Source organism: Scomber japonicus, chromosome 3 (assembly GCF_027409825.1).
Source record: "Scomber japonicus isolate fScoJap1 chromosome 3, fScoJap1.pri, whole genome shotgun sequence".
In the NCBI taxonomy this organism is placed as follows: Eukaryota; Metazoa; Chordata; class Actinopteri; order Scombriformes; family Scombridae; genus Scomber; species Scomber japonicus.
Window position 1 is genome coordinate 7,874,533 of NC_070580.1, and position 11,656 is coordinate 7,886,188.

Below are 11,656 nucleotides of genomic sequence, written 5' to 3' on the forward strand. Positions count from 1 at the left end.
AGTATAACATCTTCCCTGCTGTACCCAAAGATCTGTGCCATATTTCCATGTTTGATTCCATGATCAAAGTTTAATTAATGAATACCCTGAGGGGTAGAGGTAAATGCTGGGAAATGGTTAAATGAGCAGTTTGTAGTTGTGTTTTTTGTGCTTCTCTTTTAATCTCTTACATTAATGAGTCCAAATTGCAAAGTAAATTAATTTAAACTGTATCCTCAAATTATGCAATGGGGCATCAGTAAACTACACACAGCATGACCAATGATTGCCACCCAGGACTTTGATGGCTATACACCAAAAAATATCAAGAGGACAGTGTGAAACATGGCTGAATCTGCCTTTTCAGAATGTCTGCTCACTGCTGTGCATGACACAGTTTGAATCAATACTTAATCTTTCAAATCTTCATTTCCTGTTTGTGTTGCAGACCGCCTATCACTAGATATGTAGATGTTGGCTTCCTCCTCTGCTTTAGCCCCATGCAGTGTATGAACAAGTCTGATGAGGCCAGCATATTCTTACATAACAAGATGAAACTACCATCATGCTAGCAGCGCTGCTTTGAACGTCAGCATGCTAACATGCTCATTATGAAGGAGTCATTCCTATGTTCTCAGGGTTATATGTTTCCAAGTTTTATTTGGCACATAATGGGAACATGACAATGGCTCCTATGTTCCCAGGGTCCTATGTTCCCCAGTTCTACATATGTGTTCTCCTAGGGTTCTATGTTCCCAGCGTCCTATGTTCCCCAGCTCTATAGCACATAATAGAAACCTTAAAAACGTTCCTTAGATCTGTATTCTTTTAATATAACATGGGCTATTGTGGGAAGTCATCAAAATGGTTTCAGTTCCCCAGTACAGCTCTAAATACAATAGGCCTACACTTAAAGGAACTTATCAAATGGTTGTAGTCATGCAATCAAAAGCTTCATGCTTCCTTAGGATATTTTTTTGAATCTAACTCTCACACTTCACATCTGTCTTCTAACCATGACATCTAATTTAAGGGTTAGGGTTAGGGTTAGGCTTGCCTTCAGGACCCTCCAAGGCCCCAGTGGAGGGCTCCAGGAAGCCCCTGATGGGTCCCTTTCAATCCTGTCCGCGCCACATGCCCCAGGCTTGCCTTTGCGGTAAGAGAATATTGACCTCGGGACCATAGGACCCTGGGAACGTAGGATGTGCTCCCCATAATGACATGCTGAGAATGATGGGAATGCCATTAGTATCTGATACCTTATTGCACATTCAGGTCAGCCAGTGCTGAGATAATAATGAGTGCTCTTTAATAACATACTTTACCTTAATGGTGTACAGGATCCTGTAATAATTCGGCACCAATATTTCTTGTAGTACATATAAAGAGAATGCTTTCACTGTGTGTTTTATAAAAGGGTATTAGTGGTGAATGTAGTGTATCTTTTATAATGCACATATGTGATATATTTAAAATGCATGTAGCCCTTTCATTATGTAGGTCAGTTAATAATTTAACACTTGCTGTACACATCGTGTCCCAGGCCTGAAACTAAGAAACTATTTCTTTGCATGTTTTTCTCTCTTGGCAGTGGTTCTAATTCAGAATTAACCAGATATGAGTAGATCTCAGCTTCATCATTTGAAAAAATTACTCATTGAACGAGCCAAAAGGAAATTTCAATTGAGCTAAATCAAGGCTTACTAATTCCAAACACTCTGACATCAGTGGAGGGCATCACAGGGACGGCAAATAGTGGAGTTAGAAAAGTTGATTTTCAAGATCATAAAAGAGCTTCTGCCTCATATTGACATGCTTCCTCCCACTGAGGTTGTAAACTGGTCAGTGCATCAGCCAGCAGAGAACTGCAATGAATATCAATCAGGCAACTCTGTGCCAGCAGAGTGATGGCTGACCACGTAGAGAGAGACATAAAGAAAGAGAAACTGGTGGGAGGTGGATTGATTTTTTTTTTTTTTTTTGAACGATCGGAAACAGTTTGAAACGACCTTACCATGTACAGAAGTGACTAACTTTCATATTTTATAGTTTGCTATTTAACGTTTTACAGCTAATACATAGACATATAGACAGGTATGTACATATTTACATACATTTTCTATACAACTGCTATAAAGAATATTCTCAATCTGGTCTGGTTGCAAGGCTCCAAATGATGCCCCGTTATGTTTATCTTTGATTATTTAACCTAGAGAGCCTCCAGCTGGTGTTTGGAACAGAGGTCCTCAGTAAGAACATAACTGTTAGTGTTTGATAGTGCATCTGTGCAGATGTGCTGTATGCAACACATTAAACTCAATTAGATGTACTGTATATTCTGACTGTACATTCCTTTCTGGCCCTTATTTGACCTTTCGAGCACATAAATAATTCTTCATACCCCTAAGAAGTTGAATTTATAAGCAATAATATAGCTAGGATCCTGTGCACCATTAAGATAGTAAGTAAGGTATTCCTATGGTATTTATGAGCACTCATTATTATCTTGGCATTGGCTGACCTGAATGCATAATAAGGAATAAGGTATCAAGTGGCACAATGACAAAGACAGTATGGAGAAGAATTATTGACATGCTTTACAGCAGTATGATGGAAGTCCTTGTTAAATCTCTACGAGGATTTGTAGCCACAGTAAGTAGTTACGTAGGTGGGTTGGGTGGTTAAGGTAGGTAGATAAGTAGGTAGGTAGGTAGATAGGTAGGTGCTAGGGTAGGTGGATAAATAGATAGGTTGGTAGGTAGGTTGGGTGGTGTAGGTAGGTAGATAGTTTGGTGCATGGGTAGATGGTTACATAGGTAGGTAGGTGGGTAGGTAGGTACAGTAACAGTCAAAAGTTTGGACACACTTTCTCATTGATGTGAATGGGAAAGTGTGTCCAAACTTTTGACTGGTACTGTAGGTAGGTAGGTAAGATAAGATATTCCTTTATTAGTCTAACAATGGGGAAATTTGCAGGGTAGGTATGTGGGTAGGTAGATAAATAGATAGGTTGGTAGGTGGGTAGGTACATAGGGTGGTTAAGGTAGGTAGGTGGATAGTTGTATGGGTAGGTGGATAAATAGATAGGTTGTTGTAGGTAGGTCGGTTGGTTGGTTGAATGGTTGGTTTGTTGGTGTAATACATAGATACGTAAATACAGTGTACATATACCCAAATTACAGTTACCAGGGTGTTTTGTTTAGTAATGCTATGGCAGAGGGGGCAATATTCCTGCCATAACACTTCCAGGCCAGAGATCTGTACCTCCAGATGGAAGCAGTGTGAAGAACGGATGGAGGCGATGCTTAGGGTCATGTACTATGTTGTGTGCTCTGCTTGTAATGACTTTTGCTCTTGAGGCCTGAGAGGTTGGGGGTGAGGTGACCAATCATTTTGAAGGCATTGTGTGTGATGCATGTGAGTTTGTTCCTATTGGAATCAGTTAACGTGGTAAAGAAACAGGGGGGAACAGCAGAGGAGAATGGATTGAATTATACTTGCAATAATTACTTCACTTTCAATAGTAATTCATTACTTTTGATACTATGCAACCCACAATTTTCAGGGATATATATCTGACATCTTAACAGTATAGTGATGAAAACAACAAAAGAAATAATAGATCCCCTTTAAATTGTGTTCAGACTGTGCAGTGCAAGGCAAGTTTTAGAGATGGCATAAATTCAATACAAAGACAAGAGTTGAAAATCTTTCAGCTAAAAAGCATTTATTCTGGAGCTGTATGACTCCAATTCATAAATATAGAAAGACAACAGGAAAATGAGAGATTTGAGGAAAATAAAAAAAAATCATGTTGAGTTATGAGATCATTTAAAACTGCAGTAACTATTGTTTTTTTTGGCTGCTTGGCGACGTGAAAACAAATGGTAAACACCTTAATGTCTAAATGTCTGCTTACTATCAATCTAATGCAATTAAATTGTTAACAGAAAATAGGCTATATTCAGTTCTACTCCTACAGATGTCTTTGACAAATGCAAAGTATTCGACTTGTGTCTTACTTAAGGCTTCATTACTGGCCCACTAGGAGACAGTGGAACAGGCTAAAAATACTAAGCATTGACATTATCACCTTAAAGAGTTCCTTATTTGCACATTAAGCAAACATAGAGTTACATTAGCATTCATTTAGAGGCCAGATTGTACCACTTGGTAAATGTACGTCCAATATTTACTCTCCTTTTAGTCTTTTTGGACTTCACCATCTCTTGACTGTCTGGATCGTTCATATTTGATAAATACATCACTGTGTTCACTGGCTAGTCGCTAATGTTGTCCGCTGTTAGGTGTTGCATGGGCAGGTAGCGCTTTATCAGAACTTTTACTGTTCCTCAAACCATTCCTGAACTGCTTTTGCAGTGTGGCATTATCCTGCTGAAAGAGTGAAAGAGGTCAGTGCCATTAGGAAATACCATTGACATGAAGGGTTGCACTTGGCCTGCACAATGTTTAGGTAGGTGGTACATGTCAAAGTGGCATCCACATGAATGCCAGGACCCTACATTTCCCAGTAGAACATTCCTTCTTCCCATAGTGCATCCTGGTGCTATTTCTTTCCCAGATAAATGATACACAGGCTCCTGGTCGTCCATGTGATGTAAAAGCAAACATGATTAATCATCAGACCAGGCTATCTTCTCCATTGCTCCATGTTTCAGTTCTGATACTCACATGCCCATTGTAGGTGCTTTCACTGTAAGACAGGGGTCAGCATGTGCACTCTAACTGATTTTTGGCTATGCAGCCCATACACAGCAAGTTTTAATGCACTGTGTAATGTGTTCTGACACCTGTATGTCATAACCAGAAATTAACTTTTTCAGCAATTTGTGCTACAGCAGTGCTTCTGAGGGATCAGAACAGATGGGTTAGCCTTCGCTTCCCACATGCATCAATGAGCCATAAACTTGCTAACTTTTCCTGCTTCCAACATATCAACTTCAAGAACTGACTGTTCACTTGCTGCCTAATATATCCCACTGCTTGAAGGGTGCCATTTGCCTGTCAGTGGTTTTAATGTTTTGGCTGATCGGTGTATGCACATACAATCACGGCAAAGAGATAGTCATTTTAAACTTCAACTTTCCCAAAATATCTCATTCTTTGCTTGTCCCTACTGAGTCTTTTTAATGCTGACAGGGCTGTTAAGCAAGTGAATGTTTGCTTGTGAGATGTTGTCAGATATTGTGTCCAATGAGCCCTGCGGAGGTCTCTGCTGACCTGAGCTCAGTTGGTGCAGCGGAGATGAGGGAGCCTCTAGATCAATGGTTCAGTGTGTTGGGCATAAAAGGAGCAATGTGCCCCAGAGAGAAGGGCTGTCTGTGCCCCAGCGCCATGCAGCTGTGGGACCCGGGCACCCATCCATGCCCTCTGCTGCATACACTGTTAGTCCCTCTATGGCCAAAACACTGCAAGCTGTAAAATTATTTCCATAGAGGACTGCACTGGAAGCATGTCTGCTACTGTGGTGCCATGTTATATAACATTTCAAAATGTGTGTCAAGTGTGTTTTAAGTCTTAGTTTTTTGTGGTGTTATGGATGATTTTTGAGGGAAGTGAGCAAGAGAGCAAATGACATATATCCACCATGAGTCAGTAACTTTCTAACCTGTGTTTGACTTTCTGCTCTGCACTGTTTTCTTCAAAGGCTGCTACATGAGCCAGTGAAGCAGCAAGAGAAAGGCGAGAGATGTATTTTTGTATCTGGGTTTTTTTTCACATTCATTTCATCCATTTATCATGTGTTTCAAAGTTCAACGAGCTCTGAAATGTGTTTGAGTTTTTTGCAGAATTGGAGGCAAAGCTTAGGCTTTCTTGTGACCACAAGGCTTCATGCTCAATAGCACAGACATTAAAGCCTCTTAAGTCCACATGTATGGCTTTTGATCTTAGATATTAGATTCTCCGCTATACCCTATTTATCCCCTATGCTGATGTAATGATGTGGAAACTTTTTAAAATACACTGACATAGATGTAAAAAAAAAAAAAAGAAAAAAATGAGAAGAAGCTGTTATAGGTTGTGTAGTCAAAGACAGACATAGTTATGGTGAGTATAAGATCAAATCCAATTTCTCCATGTATACCACAATGCTACCATCATCTATCCCAGTAAAGGAAAACACTTATGTGGAACTGATCAGGCACTTAAAGAGCTACTCCAAAGATTTAGCATTGCACTTCCATAAAGTTAAGAGACCCATAAGAGATAGATTTATAAATATAAACTGTCAAAATCAATGCATCAGATCCTGAGATACTTCAACATCTAGTCTCTAAGGGTCAAGCTCCAGAATTACTGGATCCTATATTTCCCGTAATGCAACTCTTCTTTAAAATCCACTTTTCTGGTAAACACACACATCTTGAAAATAACATCATTCTGATATAGATGCTGTGTTCACTGACTCATTGTAAAGTACTTAAAACCTAATTGAAAGCTGCAACAATCAGTACAATTAATACTATATTATATTGATTAAATGACCAAATGTAACATATAAATGGTTCATCAAAGTAATGAACTCAGAGAATTAACACCTAACTTTGCAGTTCCCTTTAGCTTTATATATAATTTTAGCATCTAGCTAATTGCTAATTTTCCCCCTATTTTTTGGTCCACAAACTGAACTCTTATCATCTACAGCAAGGCAGAGCCTTTCAGAAAAATGAGTATTCCACTTGCAGAAAATTACAAATAACATTAGCATTAGCAAACTAAAGAGGTAGAAATTCCCAGAAGCTGGAGACCAAAATAGAGCTAAAAGAACAGTAAATAATAGACTTATTCTTGTCAGGTGACCAGAAACACGGCTCCAAATGAATGTTCATATTACACCTTTCTGCTAATTAATAAATTAATAAATTGTGTGATTGTTTGCTTACATGTTCACCATAAGAACTAGCTAACACCTAAATTACTGTATAGTCAGCAGGAAGCATTTTGAACAGTGACAACAAGTAACAGAGCTGAAACCTACACCATATAGTTAACACTGTGAGCCCCTCATCATGAAAAGACTGGAATGAAATTGGTTTTTCTGTTAATGAAATCCTCCCACCCCCTCCCCTCCCCGATGTATTAAACCAGTCTGTGCTAAGCTATGATTCAAATGAGGAAGTCACTAATAAACTTTAAATCAGAGGATAATTAGTACATTTATTACATACAGCATTACCACTGTGGTGCTGATATGAGTCTGGGAGCAAATACAGAGAGAAGGGCTAAGAAGGACGCTCAGTTCATTTAAAGCTTTTGTGAAGCTGAAATTCAGTCGTAATTCTTTCTGGGTTTATCTGTGCACACTTCTTGTGGATGGAGCTGCATTTGAGGGTTTTGCCAATGCATGAATCATCGAGCCACTTATTTTCATCCATCAGCCACTGAATACACACAGGGTCAACAGCATCCAGTTATATAAGCTGAACAGAGAGGAGTTACACATACATATAGATATTTTGTCACTGTAGTGTTGTTCATTCACATTATATTGTTTTTTTTTTGTGTATGTGATGTAATTCCAAATGAAATGAAATGTTATATGGAGTTACATAACTGTTTTAAGAAATGTAGTTGTAGACTCAGCTCTGGTTTTGGCTCTACTTTTTTTCTTTCAAACTGTCCTCTACCTCTGATACATTTGAAATATTTGAAGAATTCTTGGTTTTCCCTGGAGAGTAGTGATGTTGTTATCAAAGTCAGTGTCAGCGAGGCGTTTTTTTTGTTGCTATTGTGATGACCAGATGTGGGCAGGAGGGGTCACAGGTTCAGGATGCCACAGCTGGTTTCCTGTGCAGCTGCAGGGGAGCTGTGTTCACCGTCTGCAATCGTTGAAGCTTAACAGACACATATGCATGGTGGAATATGATTGGTAGATTAATGTGGTTACCCTTTGATCCCTGATGTTCCAGAGATGCTATGTGTAAGATAAGGTTATGGCAGGAATTAAAATGCAATGACAGTTTAACCCCCTCAAAATAAATAGGAAACTCTTTGACATCTCACAACAAACTCCTTACGATTCATGAACTTCTTCTTTACTGCATGCAGGGAGTAGACTGTTGATAAAGTAGCAATGCAACAGTTATATTTGCATTTTGCTTAAAGGGGAACTCCATCGATTTTGCACATCAAAGTGTGTTTACAGGTAAGAGAGTACTACTTTATATGTGAAAAAAGTTGTGTAAAGCTTTTTGTAGCTCCACAGGGAGCTGGGTGAAGTAAATAACACATCTGACTCAGCATCACTTGGGAAAAAAGACCTGGCCTACACGTTTGAAAATGAATAAAAATCTGGGGGAGTACAGTTAGAAAGAAGTGAGACCTCTGTAGTCTGCTCCTCATCTCTGCTTGAGGCCAGCAGCTCCAGGCTACAATAGCCGCTTCACATCTGAATCTGTACTATCGAGTAAATCGAGCAATGCGGGTAATGTTGGTGGTAGTTTTTTGACATGAAAAAGAATGAATGGAATTTAAAAATGACTCTTTTAAACTAAAAAATTACATTGAATATCAAAATAAGCTGGATCTCCTTTGAAAATGTCTCGAAGGTCACTATGTTTATTATCTATGAAACAGAGAATCGGGTGTGTGCCATTATTCTTATCAGTCAAGGGCTTCCTCTGAAGGTCTAGAAAATTTCCCATTTGTTTTAATGTTACCATCAGTCATTTTGACAAAGCATGGGTGTCGCCCTCTTTTGCTGGATATTTGAATCTTTCCACATATTGTAAGTGAAGGCATCTAAACCAATAAACACATAAATGGTTTGTTTGTCTTCCCTTTTCATCTGATGAAGATCGTACTTGAAATTTTTTGTAATCGTTTAAGTTTGCATTTTAGCTGGAGCACCTTCCACCACAACAGAAAAGGTCATGTGGTGGTGGAACAAATGAAGAGAAGGAAATAGCAGTGTCCTGGCCAACAGATAGCAGGAGGGGGGACAGCGGGGAAAAAGGATCAGACAGGGAAGAGACAGGATGCTGCAGCTCTCCTCTGAGTCTTTTCAAAAACACTGTAAATCACTTGGACGGACCCACTTTATCATTTCAAGCCAGGCCCTGTCACATTTTTGGGATGTGACTGTTTTACATAAACAGATGGGCTACGCGCTAAATGGCAGCAGTGAGAATAATAGAAGAAATGGGATATCTTCCCAGGTGCTGTGCAAAACAGAGCTCTTTTATGAGCATTCTGAATTACTAAATAGTTAGTGTTTGAGTGGAGTAAACATGCTGAAGAGATGATGCTATTCTAGAGCCTAACCCAGATTTGGTCCCTGCTCTGTGTGGACACCTGATAAAAACAGCCAAACAATGTGCCTTCGGGGAGAATGAAAAGTGGTGACTTTGTGAGACAGCCAAGTTTGAATGCTCTTCAACTATTTTCATTTGGCCATATCCAATGATGTCATAAAAACAGACAGAGGAGAGAGTGATAATATTTGACAAAGATCCCACTGAGGGACAAGGTTACTGTTGTGCAAAGTCACGAGTCATTATCAAGTCTTGGATTTTAAGTCTAGAGTCAAGACCAGCAAATCCCAAAGTCAAGCCCAATTCCTCAACTGTTTGGTGATTGAATGCCATTTTGAAAAATGAGTGCATTTTAACCCTTACATACTGTTCATATTCTACACCCTTGCAGTATGTTCTGTGTCAATCTTAACCAGTTCTAAGAATCCCCTCATAAAACGTGTCTGTACCACATTTTGAACCACAGATCTATTCAGAATGCAGTAGCCAATCTGACTGATCAATAAATGTGATTAAACCTTGATTAATGTTTCAGAGAGCAGAGAGATTGCATCTTTTAGGTTTTGTGTTATTTTTGGAGGATGTCCTATTTTACCTAAGACATGAAAATATATCATAGCAATAATGATTTAAAATGGATTTTTAGCACCTATACAAAAGTATAAGATTTTAAAACATTTTCATTTTTCTGCATTTTGGGCCATTTTAGGGTAAAAGAAGGACAGGAGTGTCATTTGGGGTGTCAAATTTGACCAGAACATAATATAAGGGTTACAATTGTATTCATTACTTTCAAACATTCTCTATTGCATTTAAAGGCAACAGCGCCTTGGTTTGCAGTTGTAACTGTTACTGTAAGGCTGTATCTCCCTGCTTGGACTACAAATGGAAGAGAGAGAGAGAGCAGACTTCACAAATATCAGAAACATCTTGGCAGTTGGTGATTGGTCTGGTTCATTCCTCATCAACATGCATCAGGCATGGACTACTACAGTTTACAGTGCTTCATAGGCTCCATCTAGCCAGCAGCAAAAAATGGGGAACTCTTTTGAGGAGTAGAAGACGACCATATTCATATCACTGCTAGTTGAAGTTTGTGGTCTTATCTACAGTGCTTGCCTGATGCCAGTTTCTTCTTAGACGGTAAAAGAATTATTTCATCAAATGTTAATACGCATATTGAACTTACTCTGCTAAAGCACACAACTCAAGACTTAACCAGGAAGCTTTATTAAATCTGCTGACCTTTTCTGTCCCATTATAAAAACCAGGCATTGATATTAAAGTCAAAGTCAAGCTACAAACCTTTTTTGAAGCCAATAGATTTATAGCTCAAGTCTAAGTTTGTTGCTTTTGATTCATTATTAATAACTGTATAATACATTACTTGATTCCAATATGAAATATGTGTGTGTGTATGAAAGACTCCTTTAGTTTGTCAGCCTTTTAAAGTTCATTGTAATTCTCTGTGTGTATTTTACACACACTGTAAGTCAGACTGAATACTCTAAAGTGCCCATCAGTGTGAATGTGAGCATCTGTCTCTTCCTGTTAAGTCATGTGGTGGAATAACCTGCCAGTGTTTCTCAGCAAAGTGCATGCTGGGATAGGAAACTGTGCAGGTGGGAAGGGAGAAGAAGTGAATAAAATAATTATGACTTTCTGTCCTATTTAAAGACATCATTGGAAGCAGCAGCATATCCCATAAAACCACCATCTTTGCTACACAGTGCACTCATCCTGTCTTTGATTAGCAACCTGCAGCTAATAGCGGGTGCCAGTAGTATTCTAAAAACCCATCTTAAGGATCTCGCATAGATTATCTATCAGCTCTAATTTTTGAGGAGCACCAGCTAGGCTGCCCTGGAGCTGTGCTGAAGGAAATCCATTAAAAGAGTGCTAACATCACATGATGTACAACCAGGATTTGTGTGGTTTCAGCTGTTTTTTGTTGTCCGCAGTGCGTCCACTGGCCTGCCAAGCGCGTGTTTGCCTGAAGCCAAAGTACTTCTGCTTCCATAGAAGAATAAACAGACAACTATTTTATACTTGAAATACACTATAAAGAGTAGTGGGTCTCTCTACCTGCTGTTAATCACAAAATAATTCAATTTATGTGCGTTTTAGTAAATATAAGCATTGCTTCATCATGTTCTAAATAGTTTTTTAAAGACATCCACAATTACAAGAATACAGTTCAGAACCTAGACTGTAGCAAGGTTTAACATCACCCACTTGAACTGAAGCCAGTTTAAAGCCCAGAGTTGCAGCTTATGGTCAGCTCCATCTTTTCCATTTGGAGCCAGGACATTCCAAATAAGTAGTGTGTGTAGCCTTTCATGGTCTTGAAACATGCCCTGTTATCTCAGAACCAAGCTAATGCTTGCTTACTGGGAACACCA